The sequence below is a fragment of the Citrus clementina genome, unplaced genomic scaffold (genome assembly GCF_000493195.1).
Source record: "Citrus clementina cultivar Clemenules unplaced genomic scaffold, Citrus_clementina_v1.0 scaffold_3, whole genome shotgun sequence".
Taxonomy (NCBI): Eukaryota; Viridiplantae; Streptophyta; class Magnoliopsida; order Sapindales; family Rutaceae; genus Citrus; species Citrus x clementina.
In genome coordinates this window covers 22,330,941-22,353,167 of record NW_006262339.1, presented here as the reverse complement: position 1 = coordinate 22,353,167, position 22,227 = coordinate 22,330,941, and positions in this window count along the sequence as shown.

The following is a 22,227-nucleotide window of genomic DNA, read 5'->3' as shown; positions in this document are numbered from 1 at the left end:
CTCCAAATCAGCTGGTACTCTTTGGCACGAAAATCAATCTGTAGACCTTGTTTTTATCTTCATTTTATATATGCGTTTTTCAAATACGTTCGTTTATGTAATATTTATTAATTGTTTGTTGTTGGATGGATGAATCAATAAATTCAAAATAAATGGTAATTAACCAAGGATGTAGATCTATGAGTTCTCTCTTTGTTTAATCTTTAATTTGTGTTCGGTTCATGTCTGGAATATCCCAAAAATTACATATCCAATTACTAACTAAAAATGCGCTGATTAGATTAAAGATTATTTTAGTTATTCTTACTTTTTCAGTTTTCAAACTTTACAAGAATAAAATCGTTTTGTTAAGTTTTGAGATTTGAATTTAAAAGAAAATACAAATTTACTCTTGAGGATTAAATTTACCGTATTTTATATTAATTACTAATTAGGTATGACAAGGTGTATGATGTTGTGAAATTTAGTATTCCTATGAGTAGTGATCTCAGCAAGACAGTAAAGTACCTGTTTAATACTTGTGATAAATTACAGGCTCTGTTTAACATATCAAATACCAAATTTTAAATATTACAAACAATAACAAACAGAATGTAGCTCCTAATCGGTTATTTGTTTCGGTAAATAAACCCCACCATTCCGTTTCAAGTTTCCACAGTCAGTTCCATCGGTCATATGCTGAAGCTACGGTGGAATGATAGATCTTCTTTTAGTTTCCTGCACATCGAAACTCTCTAATTGGTGTGTTGTTTTTTTGTGAAATTTCTAATATCTATTAATAATTTCTTAATGTTACCGAGAAGTTAGTAGATCATGGGATGAGAGCTGAAGACTTTTTGGCTCATCTAACTCCTATTACAATCAAGTTGGTAACTGCATTTGGTAATTACATCTTCAGTACTTGCAATCTCTTATCGCCTTTCCAAGTTGATTTTAGTTACTTGTTCTTAATATTCCAAGTGCATGGACTTGATGGAAGGGTCAGGTTCTGTGGTGGTGTTGGAATTGCTAGAAAGCATTGTTGTATAGGTTCCGTCATGATATTCTCATGTGCCATGTAAATCATCATTGTTTTGCAAGTGCTCTACGGCATTCTTTACTGGAGAGGCTAGCCAGGGTGCCTTAGAGGCAAGAGCCAAGACGGAAATGAAATATATCTAAAGCTACACACAAGCACAGGTTGGTCATTTTATCATTTATAAGTCTTGTATCTCTTGTAACTTAGTCTAACATCTTGTTGAACCCAAGCATGATTCATTTCACAGAGGCTTGACCTGCTATGTGGTCCAAAATTCATTTGAAACATTGGAAACTCCTTGGTAAGGTTTTTTATATTGCAGATTCTATCGCTCAATTCTGTTGCTGTGCAGTTAGGCACGAGTCAACAGCAATGATATACTTGAAAGTAATTTTTGCTGGTTTACAAATAGATTGCAGAATTATTCAAGGTGTTCTGCATTTTTCATAATTGGACCAACGAACTATTCACGAGTCAGTAGTGAACGAGTGTTCTATATCGTGGTTTGCTTTAAATATTGAAGGAAAAATGTGGTCCATTGTGTTTTTTTTTTTTTTTTGTGTCGTTATAGCTCTAATCTTATGTCCCGTGTTGGTTAGTTATATGTTGAACACAATGCTGCTATTTTATAGTCATAATTCCTGCAGCCAAGCACCTGAAACTACTTCATCTCAAGTTCTAAGAATTGCGAAGGAGTTTTCTGGGGACGGTTATTGGCTTAGACCTCATCTCAAGTTCTTACATTTTGGAGTTGTAACCCAAGATTTATTAAATAAATATAATTTTCATAAGCTTTAGTGCACTAGGGCATTCTTTGCAGTGCTCTTCAAATGACAAGACATCTATTGGGATCTTACTTTTGTTGATGAGAGGGTCTGAAACAGCTGGTGCAATAAGTAAAATTGATTTTATGTAGACTAGAAAGCTCTGCCCGCTGTGAAGGCTTCCCTGTTAAATGGAGGTCCTCCAAAGCTGCACAGTCTGAATCAGAGAGCTTTTTAGAAGCTGCATGGAGGGTAGAGTGCTAAGGGCATGAGATAAGCTTTGCAACTTTGCTGCAAATTTGAGGATAAGTTTCCGCAGCACATTACTAAAGAGATTGATAATTGAAATGAACTCCCTCATTCCACTAGAATCAAAGCGTATAAATAATACAATGAATCAAAACTAACTTCCTCCTATATTTCAGCAATAATCAAGCTGACCTATTCTTAAGATAACAGAAATATTATCAGGATTACATTCAAAAAAACAAAAAGAATCTAGTTTGAATTGAAGAGGTTGTTATACACCAGCGGGTGGGACAGCTTTTATATGCCCCCTCAAGATAGGCCACGAGTAGAAAGGCCAATCTTGTCCCGTAAAAGCAAGAACTGAGAAGTGGGCAGTGGCTTGGTGAGAAGATCGGCAAGCTGATCAGCAGAGGAGACATGAGCTACTCGAAGTAGACCAGATTGAACTTGATCTCTGATAAAATGATAATCAACAGCAACATGTTTCATGCGAGAGTGAAAAATAGGATTGGAACTTAACTGGGTAGCACCAACATTATCACAATATACCACTGGAGAATTTGGTAAGCTAATACCAAGCTCAGAAATAAGAGAGCAAACCCAGCGAAGTTCAGCAGCAGTGGCAGCAATAGAACGATACTCCGCTTCGGTGGATGAACGAGCAACAGTTTGTTGCTTCTTCGAACTCCAAGAGACAAGGTTCCGCCCAAGGTAAACAAGATAAGCGTTGGTGGAAGAGTAATCGTCTTTATTACCAGCCCAATCGGCATCTAAAAAGGCATGCAGTGAATCAGCAAAACCATGAAGAGTGAGAGGAGAATTACGATAGAGAAGAAGTCCCTTGTCTAGGTGCCACTCAAATAACGTAATATACGCTTAACAAGAACCCAATGCTCTGTGGTAGGTTGATGCATAAATTGGGCCATTCTATTGACTGCAAACGAGATGTCTGGGCGTGTGAAGGAAAAATATTGTAGGCTACCAACTGCTACACGATATGGTGTGGAGTCTGAGAGAGGTGTGCCTGAGGTTAAGGAGATGGCTGCTGAGCTGGTTGGTAGGGGAGTGAGAACATGTTTTGCATTATCCATATTGGTTCGTTTGAGTAAATCCTCAATGTATCTTCTTTGGGAGAGCAGAATGCCAAGGCGGTGAGGAACAACTTCAACTCCAAGAAAATAAGAGAGTGGACCAAGATCTTTAAGAGAGAAACGTTGAGCAAGACAGTCAACAAACTATGAAACAAAAGCATCATTACTGCCAGTTACGATAATATCGTCAACATACACAAGAAGATACAGAACATGATGGATGCTGCGAAGAACAAAAAGAGAGGTATCTGAATGTGAATTTTTGAAGCCAGAAGCTAGTAGAAACTGACGCAATTCATGATACCAAGCCCGGGGAGCTTGTTTGAGACCATAGATGGCTTTGTGAAGTTTACAGACATATGAAGGATGATCATGGTCCACAAAACCTGGTGGTTGAGCTATAAAGACATTTTCGGAGAGCCTCCCTTGAAGAAAGGCATTGTTGACATCCAATTGACGGAGAGACCAGCCATTATTTATTACTATACTAAGCACAAGTCTCACTGTGGTAGGCTTGACAACTGGACTAGAAGTTTCATGATAGTCCACACCCGGTCTTTGATGAAATCCCTTGGCTACAAGACGAGCTTTGAACCTGTCAATAGAACCATCAGAGTGTCGTTTAATTCGAAAAATCCATTTGCAACCAACCAGATTAGAAATGCCATCAGGGGGAACTAGTTCCCAGGTTCCATTACGAACAAGGGCATCATACTCTTTCGACATAGCTTGACGCCAATTATGGTCTTTGAGAGCTTGTGATATAGATGTAGGAGCAACATTTTGGGAAGTTGGTTTGTGGGTGTGAAGGTTGAGTTTTTGAATCGGTTTGGTGATGTTTTTCTTGGCTCGGGTAGTCATGCTGTGTTGAGGGGGAGGTGGAATTGGTATGTCTGGTTCGGTGGTTGGCGGGGAAGGTGGAAGAGATGGTTGGCGGGAAGGTAGAGCTTCCTGTGTGGTTGGGTCAACTGGTTGTGAAGTAGCCTTAGGCAGAGATAATTCTTGAGAGCTAGCTGCAGATGGAGTGTTGGCTGCCTACTGGAGTGATGTGGGAATGGACACAGTAAGTACAGGAGGAATCCAAGTGGATATGGTAGTGGAAGTGGGATGTGGAAGAGTGGTGTGCAGTGAGGTGTAGGGAAAGACTGATTCAACAAATTGAACATGGCGAGAAACATAGATTTTTGAGGTAGATGGTTCAAGGCAAAGATAAGCACTTTGAGACAAAGAGTACCCAAGAAATACACAAGGTTTAGATCATGGATTAAGTTTATGTGAAGTATATGGGCGAAGCCAAGGATAACACAAACACCTGAAAGCTTTTAGTTTAGAGTAATTGGGACTTTTGTGAAAAATTAATTCATAGGGGGAGGATAAATTTAGAGTGGTGGTTGGGAGCCTGTTAATGAGGTAGACAGCAGTAGCAAAGGCGTGAGGCCAGAAGGTGAGTGGAAGTGAAGCATGGGAGAGTAAGGTAAGGCCAGTTTCCACGATATGGCGGTGTCTTCGTTCAGAGTAGCCATTGTGTTCAGGTGTATGTGGTGGAGTGGTTAAGTGGGAAATGCCGTGGAGGGAAAGATAGTCTTTGAGTGCCATATATTCGCCCCCATTATCAGAGTAGAGAGTGATAATTTTTTTTGAAAAATAATTTTCCACAATGGCTTTGTAACGTTTAAAGACTTCTTGAACTTCAGATTTTCTTTTGAGGGGGTATAACCATATGTATTTTGTGAAATGATCAAAAAAAATAACATAATATTTGAAACCATCTTGTGACAAAATTGGAGAAGTCCACACATCAGAAAAAATTATTTCAAGTGGCTGTATTGAGTGAAGAGATGAAATGGAGAAAGGTAACTTATGACTTTTATTGCTAAGACAAGCATTACAGGAAAATTCTTTCGATAAAAGTGAAGAGGAATCTAATTGATAACTAGAAATAATGTGTTTTAAAATGGGAAAAGCTGGATGGCCTAAGCGATGATGCCAGGTTGATGATGTGGTTTTGACATGAGAGAAGGCTAGAATTGGGGAAGATCCAGGTTGTGCAGCTGGCCACTCATACACTCTATCTTTAGTGTTGCCCGTCAAAAGAATTGCCCCTGTACGAAGATCCTTCACATGAAAAGAAAATGGTAAAAATTCAACAGAGGCATTATTAGAGATGCAAAATTGAGAGATAGAAATTAAGTTCTTTTTCATGGCCGGTACACAGAGAACATCATTTAAGGTAAAAGTGGTGGTTCTTGTTGGAAGAGAAGCAGAACCGGTGTGAGATATGGATAAACCTGTACCATCGCCGATCATAACATCATCTGATCCGGTGTATGGTGCATGAAGAGACAAGTTGTTTAAGTCGGTAGTGATATGATGAAAGGCTCCACTATCTAGCAACCATGATGGATTGTTGGCGGTAGTATTGGCAGCATAGTGAGCCCGTGGCTGCCAATGTGTGGCAGAGTTAGTTGCTGGTGGAGCACTTGCAATGGATGATTGGATTGGTACAAGCTGAAAGGATGGACAACACTTGGCGGTGTGACCTTGAATGCCACAGATTTGGCAATATCCCTAGTATGGACGGGGTGGAGGGCGATTGTTGCGAATTGAAGTACCTGAGTTGGTGGCCATAGGAGGATAGCCAAGGTTGGTTGCAGGTGGATGCCAGCCAGGGTTGGTTGCAGGTGGACGCCAGCCTGTGTTACCCGAAGATGATGAGTTGTTGGGACGCCAGTTTGGATTGGTCTTGTGTGGCCGCCAGTTGGTGTTTATGGGAGTGGTCTTGTTTGTAAGATTGGCAGTAACGGGAAGGTGTATCTCAGATTTAGTGGTGGCTGAGAGAGTGGCTTCAAAGGATAAGAGTTTCTCATGAAGTTCATCAAAGGATATGGAGGTGTCGCGGGCTTGAACGGCACGAACAAGCTCTTTGTAGTCATCACCTAGTCCATCCAAGATCTTCTCTATTAGATCTTCTTCCTCCATTGGGGCTCCTAGTATGGCTAGTTCATCTGTATGAGCTTTGACAGAGTGAAGAAAATTAGTGACTGTCATTGTGCCTTTAGTGGGATTTTTGAGAAGGTTCTTGACTTGTTTGATGCGACCACGGGATGGTTTGGCATATGTATTTGCTAGAACAGTCCATGCTTCACGGGAGGTATTGGCACGAGCAATGAATGAAATGATGGTGGGTGAGAGAGAACCTATGAGAGCATTTAGGATTAATTGATCTTGGCGAATCCAGAGGGTGTAGGCAGGATTTGGTGTGGCAACATTGTTTGTAGTTAGAGTTTGGGGTGGACATGGTTTGGAACCATCAATGTAGCCAAACAGATCATAGCCAATAAAGAGTGTTTCAAATTGAATTTTCCAGGAGAGATAGTTGGAGGAGGTAAGTTTGAGAGGAGCTTGTGTAGCTGTGTTGATTGTGAGGAGTTGAGATTCATTGGTAGTTGGGAGAATGGATGTGCCTTTTGGATTAGTCATCACGGGATGTGAAAGGGAAAAGAAAAAAAAAATATTTGCAGGGAAAGAGGGGCTGCTCTGATACCATAAAGAGATTGATAATTGAAATGAACTCCCTCGTTCCACTAGAATCAAAGCGTATAAATAATACAATGAATCAAAACTAACTTCCTCCTATATTTCAGTAATAATCAAGCTGACCTATTCTTAAGATAACAGAAATATTATCAGGATTACATTAAAAAAAACAAAAAGAATCTAGTTTGAATTGAAGAGGTTGTTATACACCAGCAGGTGGGACAGCTTTTATAATTACAACTGGTGAGGTGAGTTTAATTTGCTTTAGATATTTATTATTGTTCTTGAGAATTTCCAAGTAGCATATTAAAAAGTTTGATTTTTTAATGACTTTGCTTATATTCTTTTCATTCATACAATTTGAGAAATGAAAAAGGAGAAAACAAAGACGTAAATGATAATGTGATAATATCCTCTCTTGAACTGAAGCCTAGAAGAAAATTTATTGATTAGTAGCTGTCATTATCCGTGGTTCTGGTTGGAAAGCTGTTGCCAATTTTGAGCAGTGTTTCTTTAATGAGATCAAACGGCTCTCTTTGGACGGACATTTTGATCCGATAATGTCAAGAGGGATTGTCTTGTGCCAATTCCCTTCCTGATCTTTTAATCTTTTCAGGATTTGCAAGTGAGACAACCTTCTCGTATTAATTTTCTATTCGATTGTATTAAAAGCTGATGGCTACCAACCATATCTAATTATACCCTGAGATCTTTAATAATAGGTTTCCTCGAGCTTGCAAAAGAACTATCACGTCTTTGTGTTGATGAGGCAATGGAACCATCTGTATCCGAAGCTCCTTACTTCTAATTCTTAGAGGATTTTGCCCTTCTACCCTTTTCATGATGCTGGATGTTCGATTTTTTGTTTTGGTCATAATTTAGATTCTTTACATCAGATATATTGATGGGTCCTACATAGATAGTATTGCTTTCTGTTGGGCGCATGATTTGGATATTCTTATTATTCGCTAATATAATAGCAAGGTAAATGTTGTTTCTATTAATTGATGAAGTTGCTGGCCGACTTATGAAACAGGTACATGTTCTGGGTGAGGCAGTTTCTGGTGCTTCAAATGCTACACCAAGCCAGGAAGATATCCTTTGTTCAAGAGAGAGGTGTGGATCTTGTGATTATGTCACAAAATATTTGTGTACGTAAACGCAATGATTTGACTTGTATGTGGTTCAAAACTTCAAATTTCCTTTTCCTTGTCACAATAGTTGATTGTTTGGAAATGAGGCAGAGCACGCTGAACAGTGTCATTTTCCATTAGTTCAAGATTTTTGGGATGAATGGTTCAATCAAAACTGCTAAATGGATGCTAAGATCTTTTCTCGATTTCCTTCGAAATCTGTTTGCTTTTACTGGAATGGAAATACAGTGCCAAGAGGAGGAGGTAAAGACACGATCTTCGAATAAAGAAAATAAGGCACAGCAAGCTAGCGATATTGGACAGGGTATACATGCAGGGCACGACGGCTTATAAACCTTCTGACATTGAATAAACCTTTGATGGACGTGTGTCAAGAAGTAGGTGGTTATGTCATAGCGAACATTTGAATAGTTTGCCAATTAAATTTTCCTTGCAGTTACTTACAGACAAGTTCCGAGACTCGTGTGATTGCTTAAGCAAGCAGTTGGTTTTTCCAAGTTGACAAAGCGAAGGAAGACATGTTGAATCAGTTATAGATCTATGTCAGGTTGATGGCATTCTTAATTCTCTCTCCATCAATTCTTATTAAGGAGCCGAAGGGATGTATTTTATTTCATATATTTACTTCTTTATTGAAGAGTTTGCTACTACACCAATGATGCAACTTTTTGTAATATATGTAAGTTGGAATGATGCTAGAGCCTGAGGCGATCTTTTTTTTTTTGGCCTTTTTGACAGTTCAATTGGTAAACTCCGTTGATTGTCTTAGATATTTTTGGTGCATGGTTGCATTTTCTTCCTGAAATTCTTGCTTAGAAGATAGACAACAAGATTTCAATACAGCGAGGTCAAGATTTAGAGATTTTCTTCCCGATATTCTTCCATATTGTCTTGCTGCTTGAAACTCTTTAGTATCAAGAGCTGACCTTACTTCGTTTGGAGACCATGCGTGCCTCCTATACATCAAAACATCGACAAAATGCTCATAGGACTTGGGAAGAGAATGAATTAAAAGAAGACCTTTATCCTAATCATTTAATGCCTCATTAAAAGTCTCCAAAGTATCACGTACTTCGTTAAATTCTTCAAGATGATCATCAACAGCTGAGTCTTCAACCATCTTCAACGTAAACATCCTCTCCTTGATGTAAATTCTGCTTGAAATAGACAGTTTCATGTGGATGCTTTCCAACTTGGCCCACAAGTCAAGAACTGTCGTTTCTTTGGCCACCTCTCTTATCTTGAGTCTGCAAGGCTCAACATGATTGTGCCTCTAGCCTTTTATCAATCTCAGCTGCCTGTTCAGGAGATTTTGAAGAAGTTGCTTCTTTTCCCTCTTTCTTGGATGCTGGTTGAATAGCATCTCCCAAACCTTGAGTAACGAGCAGTGCCTCCATCTTAACCTTCCGCATAACTAAATCATTCTTGCTATTGAACTTCTCAAGATCAATCTTTGAATAGTCATACTTGGATCCGATCAAAGCACCTTGCTCTGACACCAATTGTAATGTTTGATCTGTTGAACTTAACAAGACCAAACACTGCCCAAGATATTTGAAGAGATGAAATCAAGTTGTATCAGCCAAATAATGATTTGAGATGACTCAATGTGTAATCAAGAACATTAACCAAGATCTCAGTAAAAAGAAAACATAAGAAACTTTCTGGGAATCAAAGTAAATTACAATTAAAAGAGACTGATTTACGTGGTTCAGTTGAGCAAGAATGTGCAACCTATATACATAGGAGAAGCCATTAGATTGAGCTTTATTGATGAATCAGTGGGAAATTTTCGGAGCTTTACAGGACGGTTACAAAGAACAAGATGGAAATTTCTTTCATTATTATCTCTCTCTACAATGCTCTCTAGATTGATAACAAACTGACTTCATGAACAGCTTTCTTACCAGCTATTCTTAGAACCCAGATCGCACCAGATTCGACCACGTGTATAACGGCTTTTGTAACGAACTGAAGCAAGCTTCTCACGTGCACTACTTAAACAGCTCTGAGTGTTGCGATTTTGATGCTTGCAAAACAATAACTGGAACATGTGTGCTCCTCCTGATCACCTAAGCATATAAAAAAAAGCCAAAAACGCTGTCGTTTATGTAAGTAAGTTTGGATTCATCACATTTCAAATTTGGAGAGGTTTCCAAATATCTCATCTTCTATTGTAGAAAAGTTATTTTCAAATAAATTTGGAGAGGTTTCCAAATTTGGATTCATCACCTTAGTGATGATTGTAAAAGGCTTGAAAGTCTCCCAAGCAGTCTATGTAAGTTGAGATTTCTTCAATATCTTTGTCCTTCTGGTCGTTCAAATCTTCAGAGACTGCTCGACAAACTTGGAGATTTGGAAATTTTGAAGGTTTATGTTGAAGGAACTGCTATAACAACAATTCCCTCATCCTTTGTATTTTTGAACAGCCACGCCACGCGGAGCGTTTCTTGATAAACCATTCAAAGCGTTTCTTGTCGCCTTTTTTATTCTTTGCAAATGGCTTTCCATTATAACATGTTTAAAAGCGATGGATCGTGACATCGAAATGATCGAATACTTTGATTCTGATGTCAGGGACTTTGCCTTTATCAACTGTTTTTAAATGGTTGTGAAGAGCTCAAGAAAATTATTTTTTGTGGGGGGGGGGTTGACGGACATTTATTGCAATCTCTTGTGCTCATTTCTGTTTCCTTGGAAGTCAAATTCATAACTGGTTTAATTTCCAAAGTATGGTAGCTTCTATAACCCTGAAGGTGCCACCAGAATCGTTCAATAATAATAATTTAGTCGGCTTTGATTTCTTCGTAATTGTATCATTTCGTAACCATCATGATTGCTACCTCGGTGTTCAAATTTGTGAATGCACAGTGACATCAGCATTTCTCTTCTTGGTATTTTTGGGACATCAATGGTTATGTCTAGTTAGATCATATAGTTTTGGGAAGCAATTCCTTCAGCGGTTTTGATTTGGATGTTGATAGTGAATATGATTATGAAAAAAATGTGGTCTTTTTTTCAATTCAATCTGAGGACAAAAATAATTTGTGAACAGATGAAGTGGTGCAAGATGGTGGAAATATGTGGGATTTATTTTATTGACAGCCAAGATTCTAGGAAATCAAATGAAGATTAAGCAGAAGTTTCAGCTGATCTAATGAGGGAAGAGTAACCACACCCCAAAAGGGTTGAAATATCTTTTTAAGAAAGTACATGAGGTAAGTACTCTTCGTTATTCAATGTGTCTTTTGGATTTTACCTATATGGTTGTACCATATAAGCTTTGATTTTACCTATATGGCTGCATTTTTATTGGCTCTAAAAATAAAGCATTAAAATGGTGGGTGCAATAGTTGACCTGGAGAACGTTATCGTTCCACCCCAAAATTTCATCTCAAAAGGTATTTAGCTGTGAATGTGATTAAGCTTCTTTGATCGTATAGTTTCATGCAGGGATATGGATATATATGGATCTGGGTAATTTTCACGGGATGACACATGTCAATTTCTTCCAGAAACATGGCACTTATCAAATGCTAACATTACACGCTCCCTGAAATTCATGTCATGGAATCCATTTATTCTATCTTGATCGCTCTCTGTCCCCCATTTTTGTATGTGTCGAGTATTAGGTCCAAGCTCATCAAATTGAAGTTAACTATGTGCCTAGTGAAGATCAGGCTGCAGACATATTCACAAAAGCTTTGACCTATGGACAATTCAGTTATCTTAGAAGCAAGCTGAACATATTTCCTACACAATTCAGCTTGAGGGGGGATGTTAGCATATGTGAGTAACAGAGCAGGGGATTCCAGCTCAAGAGCTGACGTGTCAATATTCGTTATACATGTTGCTTAACGTGTAACAAACTGATTTCAGTTGTAAATAACAGATTCCAGTAGCTTCATTAATTAGTTAGAAAGATTCGTTTAAACTACTATATAAACCAACACTTGTAATCTTTTTCATTAACTTGATTCAATACAAATTTATTGATATCAGTATATTCTCTGTTATTTTCTTTCTCTTTCTATCGTTTTCTTATCTACCAAACACATCAACAACATTTCTAACACTCACAAATATTTGTACAACACTTTGCACGAAACGGTGCATTTTGTACAAAGTATAAAATGTTTGTTCTGGGGTGTGGGACACCTTACACACGCAATAAACGCACCCAACAATCACTTTCACGCGTCTGGAATTGAGCTTGCTTGATTCTTATAGCTAGAACCTTTCCATCTACACCTCTGATAACTACCCCCAGGCCTATCTTCTGGTCTTTGTTGTTCACAGCTGCATCTACATTAAGTTTCAGCAAATTTTCAAGGGGAGGTTTCCATCTCTGTTGATATTCTCCTATGACATTATTTACATGAAATGTTCCTGGTTTCCTCACTCTTTGATAAGCCTTTAAAACTGATTCTGCTTTTGCTGCTGAGATCCTTGGATCAGACCCTTCAAAAATGAAATTATTTATTGCAGACCCTATCACCCAACAGTAAACTACCATCAGCTATATTTCCACTTTCGAAGATCTGGAATACATTTCTTGGACGGCATTGAAGATATATTGATTGTGATCATTTGAGAGCTGAAATGTTAATGGAGCTAGGTCCCAAATCTTTCTTGCTGCTTTGCATTCCATCAGAGCATGGCTTACTGTCTCTACTTTCTGCTTGCATCTTTGACAGATCGGTTCTTGCAAGCTCTTCCTCTTCCAAAGGTTTTATGCAGTCGGTAGGATGTTTTTAGAGCTCTCCACATGAATATTTTAACCTTCTCGAGTAATTCTAGCGTCTAGGGAATTTTCCAATGCCTAGAGCTACTGTCTAAGCTACCAGGCTCATTGGGGAAGTTTAAATTAAAAGCTAGATAATAACCACTTTTTACCGAGTACTCCTCTTTCTTGTCAAAATACCATAATACTTCATCTTCTTCTTGGCTTCTTGGTAGAGGGATTTTAAGGATAGCTTTAATATCTTCTTTCATAAAATGTTGCTCCAGCTTATCAACTCTCCACCTATTTTCAAAATCAATCAATTCAGCCACAACAGTCTCAGGAGGAAGATTTTTAGGAGATATTGGCTTGAACGTGACTGGTCTTGGGATCCAATTATCTTTGTAAACTCAAACCTTCTTCCCATCTCCTATTCTCCATCTAGCTGCTTTCTTAATTACTTGACTTCCCCATAAGATACTTCTCCAAATGAAAGAGGGGTTAGAGCCTGCCTTTGCATTCCAAAATGTAGAGTTCTTGTAGTATCTGGCTTTCATTACCCTTGCCATTAAAAAATTGGGAAACCGAACTAATCTCCATCCTTGCTTAGCCACCAAAGCTTGGTTGAAGCTAGTGAGGTCCCAGAGCCCCAACCCTCCTTTGCTTTTTGCTTTGCTCAGGCTGTCCCATCGCGACCAGTGAATCCCGTGTTTGTCCTTCTTGGATCCCCACCAGAACCTTACAATTTCTTTTTAGATGTTTTCACATAAACCTTTGGGGAGCTTGAACACACTCATGACGTAAGGTGGAACTGCTTGAGCTACTGCTTTGACGAGGATTTCTTTCCCACCACTTGAAAATAACTTGTGATTCCAACTTGAGATCTTGTTGATCACCTTAAGCTTAACCTCGTTGAAAAAGCTCATTGTTTTCTTGCCCAACATGGAAGGTAAACCTAAATACTTCTCATATTTGGACACCACCTTCAACTGGAAGATACTTCTTATTGCTGAAATTTGCTCGTTTGTAGTCTTGCCGCTAAAAAACATGGAGGATTTCTCGAAGTTGAAAATCTGCCCGGAAGCCTTCACATAGCAGTAAAAAATGCTCTTCAAATGCTTGCAATCTGCTACAGAGGCTCTGCTGAAGACTAGACTATCATCAGCAAATAATAGGTGGGATATTGTGATGTCTTTTATGAATCTCAGCCCTCTGATTTTCTGCTTCCTTTAAGCTTGATGTAGCAAGTTTAAGAATGCTTCTGCACACAGAATAAAAAGATATGGGGTTAGAGGGCATCCTTGTCTAAGACCCCTTTCTGGTTTAATTAGACCCACTGGATCCCTATTGATAATAATTGAGAAACAAGCCATGGTAATGAAGCTCATGATCAATCTTATCCATTTGACTGAGAAGCCCAAGTTTGACATGGTTTGTTCAAGAAATTTCCTTTCAACTCTATCATAAGCTTTGCTTATGTCGAGTTTTAAAGCCACCAAGCCATTCCTTTGATCCTTGCTGTGCTTAATCTTATGATGGCATTCATAGCCAATAATAACATTGTCCGTAATGAGCCTATTGGGTATGAATGCACTCTGAGAGCCAAACAAAGGTTGAAAAGTAAATAATAGAAGCCAGAAGGGACATATTGTAAAGAGCTAAGTAGAGGAAAAAAAAAGTGTGTTGAAAATGATTAACGAAACCATAGAATTATATCAGGTAAATGCTCTTTTAGTGCTTATTTTTTGACTTCAACATACATTTAATCACTATGTTATAAAAAATATTTTAGGACACCCTTACTGTTAAATATATTATAATCCTATTCTTTTTTTTCTTTGTTTTTACAATAAAGTCCTTACAATAATATTCTTACCTTCTTGAGAATATTAATGAAAAGAAAAAATATTAATTTATTACATTAGCCTTAAAAATAATCTAATAATTTTTATAAATTTTATGTTATTATTTCAGTTTTAGGATTAATTTGGTAAATTAATTTTTTTAATAGAAATAATTATCAATAAAATTGTTGTAAGTATATTAAACATTACTTTAAGTTAATTACTAATAATTTATTTGCTTTGTTGTATAGGTACAAAAATACTAATTCTTTCATATTAATATTTATTTTATAGAAAAGAAACAAACTTACACATTAAATAATTCCCCTTAATTATGTTGAGATCATAAGTTACGCTTAAGCTCAAGCGCCATGGCACGATAACTATAAAGTAAATAAATAAGAAAAGAAATTAACCTTGTTTTGGAATCTTGTTATCGTCGACAACATTTCTAATCCTTCTTCGCTGATTAGATAAAACAACAAAAGAGCAAAATGATAAATAAAACAACAAAATGATTAGATAATCATTCAGCAAACAAAAGAGCAAAGGAGAGAGAAAAAATAAAATAAAATAACAAAACAAAAGAGACTTAAACTGATGTTACATTAACAAACAACCGGCTGCAACGGTTGTTAATCACTGCATCAATTACCCAATAATTAATTTCAGCCGTTGGATTCAAGAAGGAAGCATCCAACGATCTTGCTACAATGGGCCAAAACTGTGGTATGATACTAGAGTTACAACATAGCTGAACTTATTTTTATCATATTCTTTATTTATTATTTTGTTTTTGTTTTCATTTTTGGACGATATAGTTGCACTTATTTGTATCAGTACTGGTAGTATACATACTTTTGGACTCATGGCTCTGTATGATTTGGAAAAATTCTTGTAAGTGGAGGGATACATTTTATTTCATATATTTACTTCTCTGTTGAAGATTCTACTACTATAACCAAAAATGCAAAATTTTGAACTATTTTTGAGTTGGTATGATGCTAGAGCTTGCGGCGATTATTTATTTTGACAGTTGAATTGGTGTCTGATTATAGAACAATTTTTCATTATCTAGAAAGTGCAATACCGGCCACATTTAATATGTTTTCCCTCCACATATTCTATTCTCATTTTTTTTTCATTCCTCCCTATTTTACGACGCGGTAGTATACATGTTTTCCTTTGTGTGTTTTGGTTATGTAAATACTTTTGAAACGTGATGACGCTGTTTCATACGGAAAAATACTCTTATCAGGGCAGGGCTATATTTTACTTCGCAATGTGATATATTCTTTTGTGTTGGACATACTACGTATGTTCTGTTTGGTATTGAGGTTGAGCAGCTGTATTTTAAAAGTTATAGTAGTAAAGTATTTGGTAAATACTAGCTACTGTAACTTGAAAGATAAGTTGATTTAATTTTATACTTATATTATGAAATATTTATTATATCTTTACTAATTTTATCAAAATTATTATTTAAAATTATATTTACAACATAATATTAATTCTTAGTTCATAGTTATAATTTTTTTTTACAACAATGACAATTTAAATTACTGCAACTCAATTCTAAATAGATTAGTAGTATAGTTGACGAAATGGAAATAATAGAGAAGATAAAGAAACAAAATTTCTGGATGAATATAATTAGACAATCTTTATCTTAAATGCATGTAAGATACATCTCCCTCACATGCATGTAAGATACATCTCACTCACATAAACAATGTATGTGTCGGGTCCACGCACTGTTCATATGAGAGGAATATATCTTAAGAATAATGATACAGCCACAAACTCTTGTACAAACTTATTTTGTACAAACTGATGTGGCATGATAAGATTGGTTGAATTAAATATCACTTGGTCCACATGATTTGTTTTTATTAATTTATATTTTCATTCAACCAATGAATTAATGCCACGTAAGTTTGTACAAAATAAGTTTGTACAAGAGTTTGTAGCTGTATCATTACTCATATCTTAATAGGATGATCCATATAATTATATTGAATAAAAGTCTGGATAGCACAGCTAATCATCTGCTTTGGGATTCCAAAATTAATTTCTGGTCAAAAACTCTTAACAATTGTCCAAACTTAATTATAATTTCCCTTCAAAAGTAAAGTTCGGTTTACAGAATTTTAGAAAAATTAAAGAATTATTTTCTTTCTTCCTGGGGTCCATGAATTATTCTTTTTTCTCATCGCAATTTCTACCTTTCGTTGTCATTACTTTACTCATTACCCAGCCCCACATCAGTCTTTAATGAAATTATTTCATATCACATTTAGAAAAGTAGACAATTTATGCTTTTACTAGGACAATGAGATGAAATTATCACGAAACTTACTGGTAGATTCAAGGGAGTAGCCTGCTAAAAGCACCTATTTCAGTTTACATGTTTATATCTTGCAGAGTCACATTCAGTTATTTTATCTCTCGTCAATTAAGCTGTCGTGGCTTCTTTCTCTCATTATTTATATTTCATCGATAACTGAATTTTTTAAAGTCTGTTCTTTAAAAGTTATGCAATTGGAGCCAGCATCGAGAATTGGTGTTTGCAAACGACGTCGTTTGGTATATTTTGCAATTCGTCCAGTTCTGATTATAATTTTTCAAATTCTGGGCGCTTCAGCACGATGCAAGCAGGTAGTATTTGTAATTTGTGTAGGCAAACGATGTCGTTTGGTGTAAAGTCAGTTTTATGAAGCCTTTTTTTGTGTAGGATATGAGATTGACGTTTTAATCAAAGAAGCCAAATCGCGCTGGCTGAAGCCAGAAGAGGTGCTGTTTGTATTACAAAATCATGAGAAATTCGGTCTTACGGAGGCGCCACCTCAAAAGCCACCTAGTAAGTAAGCTTCATGCATGAAGTCAAGGTCTAGCTCTAGGTAAGGAGCAGTCTTCATAGGACTGAAGTCCTGAATTCGAGTCTCAACCTGTGCGTGAATTGATAATAATAATAAAAAAACGGAGTAAGCTTTGTACTAAAAATTGAATTCATTCATAAATCTCTCCTTTGTCAACTTTAATGGTTTCCTACATATTCTCAACAGGTGGATCCTTGTTTCTGTTTAATACGAGAATCCTTGATTTTTTCCGTGAGGATGGTCATAAATGGCGTAAAACGAAAACTACGAGAATCGTTTCAGAAGCACATGAACGGCTCAAGGTTGGTCTTTACTAATGAGTGGAGCTATTAGCAACACTAAAAAGTCCTTATAAAACCCTTGTATCACAAATTTACATTTTAAAACTTAATTAAAGTTTAAAGTTCATCTCCCCTTCCTCTAATCCCACCTGTGTTTCTATTTTTTTTAAAATAAAAAACACGTTGTTTTATTGTTATGGTGAAAAGATTTTTTTTTAATTTTTTTTTTATCTTTTAATTAGTGGTTTTGGTTGGATTGAATTTTTTACTTAATCATCACAAAATTATGGAAGACTTGCTTTCTTCTACTGTTACAAAGACTTGTTCTCCTGAGTTTGTTATTGATTTTTGTCTTGACATGGAAGCATGTAGAATTATCACATTGAGAGTGTAAAAAATTGGATTAGCATCTACCAATCTTTTCTTATATGAAAAAACATTTCATTTATTCTTTTTTTTTTGGTGTATTATTCTTTTTTCTTTCTTTTATACTAAATTACTAAGAAAGAAGGGTACACGGATATTTATGGAATAAAAATGAGTGTTATTAGCAGCAAATAGAATTTAATTAATATTTTAGTAGCTGTATTTAAAAGAGGGGTTCTACGGGAGTGGGGGGGTTGGGGGGGGGGGGGCATATTTATTGTTAAAATTATTAAAGTACTAAATTTATGAAATTGACACAACAAATTTTTATTTCACAACAATTGTTTGGTTCACCACAATGCCAAACAGAGCCTTAGGACTTAGGTAACATGCACAAATATTTCCTTTGAAGCAATTCTCTCTTACTTCACTTCAGCTGTGGTCGTTGTACTGTGTTTTGTTTGTTTAGGATGACGTTAACTTTTTCTTCATTGTTAGCTTGCAGACGGACTAGGTTTACATTGTTATTATGCATTTGGCAAGCAAAATCCAAATTTTCAGAGGCGTGTCTATTCGACGGTCTATCCGTAAGTGTACTTATATATTATTATGTATGTTTGTTGGTAAAAGGAAAAAAAAAAATACAAAAAAAGAAAAGTATTTGTGTCAGTCATTGGTATTCATCTTCTTATATGTTTGAAGTTCCCTAATCCCTATATATGTATATATATGTATGTATGTATATAAAATATAAGTTCAAGCTATTTCAGAATAAAAAAAAATATGGCTCCATTGTACTTATCTCTTTGTGGTCTGTCTGTCCAAGGAACAATGTGGAAATGGTAATTTACATAATTTTAGTTCGCAGAGATATTTTCTGATAATTACTCTCTTGGGCAGGTATGACCACCTTGTCCTTGTTCACTATAGAGATGTAAGTTTAACAAAGGCGAGTATAACAAAGGTGAGCCTTTTTTTTTTTTTTTTTTGGATGAGAACAAAGGTGGGCCTTTATGAGTCTGAATGTGGCAAATAAGATCTTACGTAGGATGACGTTAGTCCTAGATTTGTATATAATCTTCGAGAAAGTTCTTTTATATTAGACCTAATGCTTAAGTGAGGAATGTTCACATGAATTTCTGTGCAGAAACGGTTTTTATAACATTATAAAAAAGTTCAGAGCGATAAACACACTATTTGGGAGGGATAAAGAGCTTTAACTGTGACTACACCCCGAATCCGAATTAGTCGGGGTCCAATGCGGTCACAGGAAATCGGGTGATTTAAACAAAAAAAAAAAAGTTCAGAGCGATATGAATGTTTTATAGGAAGTTTCCAATCTGTGTATCCGCACCGTTTATATTAGAACATTATTTTCCAGTTGTAAAGGAACATAAAAATAATTAAAAAATAGACTACTATTGAGACAATTCAACTGTATCACTTATGGTTATCATGAAGTATGTAGCTGCGTGGGAAGAGCAAGGACTGTAGCCGCCACCAGATTCAATATTCTTAAGTTCTTCAAAATTTATTTGGTATTTTCTATGTAGGTTGATTTAGAATGGATCTTCCCAATCACCAACTTTGTGCTGGAGCTTCCATCAGCTGTTTTTGACCAACTTTCTTCTGTGCGGAAACCTCAGTATGCGCTTTTGAGCATGTTAATGTCATTTGCAGCCCTTCTTATATGCATTGTAGAACTTATTTACACATGTCGAAAGCAAAGAGTTAGGTGGAAATGGATAAGTACATTACCTTGGTTGTACCATCCACGTAACAGGCCCTTTTGTAACTTCAAGGATATTATTGGACCGGTATGTGCTCTCTGTCAGTGCATTTTTGCTGCAGTTACTTATGGCTTTGCTCGCCAACATGCCGATTCTCCGATTAAGGTATCTTTTTGGCCTATCGTGTTTGCCTCTGGTCTATTATTGTCCAAGCATTTAGCGAAGTAATTAATCCGGAGAGATGCTATTTTGTAAAGAAGAGACGCTCGATTCAGTATGTTCCATCAGATAATTGCTCCACCATTAGGCATTTTTATTTTTCTTTTGAGCTGGTGTGTATGTCAACATGGGTTGCTTTTTAGAGCACAAATACAGAATTTTATTGCTTGTCAATTGCGATGTACAACAATTATGTCGTTGAATTGGTTTATGCTCTCCGACAAACTCTTTGTTACTGGAGTTGACTTTGAACATTCAGTTAATCATGTTAAAAGTTCTATCTGGTCATTCTTCTTTGCCATGTGAACAATGTTGCTCTGTGTATTAAGTTTTAGCTGACTTCACAGCTTCCCTAAAACGTACTGCCACATCAGCCAAGTTAACTGCATTTTTTATTTTATCGGTTCTTCATTTTTTCTTACTGTATCTTTCGCAGCATGTCAGTTTGATTTTCCCCTTGATCTTTTCTTTCCACTTGCATTTTCCCTGTTGCCTATCCCAGATGTATCGATTAATGTTATGGATTTAAGGGCCACGTCTGTGTCACGACGGCGGTTACAAGCCCTTTTTTTTTGTCGATTAATGACCGTTGGATATTATCTAATGAACTAATCAACTAGCCCCGAAAATGGATGGCGCTTAAGCGCGCGACCTATACCCGGCTGTCGGGGCAAGTGCCAGGCCCCAATGAGTAGGAGGGCGCGGTAGTATGACACACAACAGCATAATGAGTAAAAATGTTGTAACAACTACATGCATAATTTTTTTTTAAAAAAAAACAACATGCATAATATATGGTAGGGGTGGGTATTTCGGTCTTTGGTTCGGTTTTTCTAGTTTTTAATTCGGTTTACAACCTGTTCGGGTTCAAGAATTCAACCCAAACAGGTTGAAAAATTATTTCGGATCGGGTAGGTTTGGTTTCTAATTTGGTTCGGGTTCATAATTCGGTTTGGGTTCGGATTGTTAATTTGGATTCAAATACGATTTGGGTTACAAAAATGGTTTGAGTAATTAATTTGGGCCGTGTTACTAATTTGGCTTACAACAACCACTAAAAAAAAAAAAAAAAAAAAAAAAAGGTAAACACCAAATGATGCAAAATATACACATACTAAAACAACAAATTCAAAATATTCACCTACAACTTCAAAGTCATGAAATTAATTCAAATAAATAAATAAATAATATAAATTATTGGATAAAATAAAATCATCTCCATTTCTCCATCAACAAACAAATCAGTCCAATATGCAAAATGTTTCATATGCCTTTCTAAAGACCCAACTAATGGCTTCATTAACATTCACACAATATCATGAGTTGAGAAAGATAGTTTAAGATATAGCAATGATAAAACTGACCGGAATTTATAGAAAGAGTGGGGGAGATTGCCAATTTCTCCCCTCCTGTAATTAATATATACTATTTAGCCCCTGCTGTTTTTATAATGGCCAATAACCCCCTTATAGCATAAGTTTACAATATTACCCATATTTTCAAATGCACTTTATTTATATTTATTATAAATTTAATAAATAATATGAATTGAAATTAAATAAAAATTTTATTATTAAAAACAAGAAATATAGGTTTTGATGTGAAAAAAATAATAATAAAATTTTTTTCTTGTAATTTTTTATTTTGTAAATTTTTTTGATAAATATTTTATAAGATTTTAAAATTAAATGTAAAAAGTACAAGAAAAATATTTTAATATTTATTTTATAATATTTTTTTATTTGTCAATGAAGTTTTCTTATAATAATTTTTTTATCATTTTATAATAAGTTTTTTATATATTTATTATAAGAAAATGTTTATAAAATAAAAAGGTAAAAGAAAAATATTTTTATTATTAAATTTTTCACATCAAAACATATATTTTTTATTTTTAATACTTAATTTTTTATTTTAATTTGTAGTCATGTGATTTATTTAATTTATAATAAATATGAATAAAAGTGTATTTCAAAATAGGGGTAATATTATAAATTTATACTATAAGGGGGTTATTGGCCATTGTAAAAATAACGGGGGCAAATGGTATATATTGATTACAGTAGGGGGAATTGGCAATCTCCCGAAAGAGTGGTATAGTACCAAAAAATCTAAACAAAAACAGGATAACAAGATAAGCAAAGCTTCTGGAATCATTCTACTGCTGTGTCAGTTCCTTAAAATTACATTTATTGCTTTCTGTTCACTCATGAATCTGAACACAATAAATTGCAAATACTGAACACATTGACTTGAGTCTATGGCTGGAAATCTAAACAACCGTGGTTTCAAATTAAAAATTTTCACTTTCATTTTCAAAGTTCTGTTAGCTAGCAGAAGAAATTGCGTAGAAAAGAAGATACGTTTTGTCG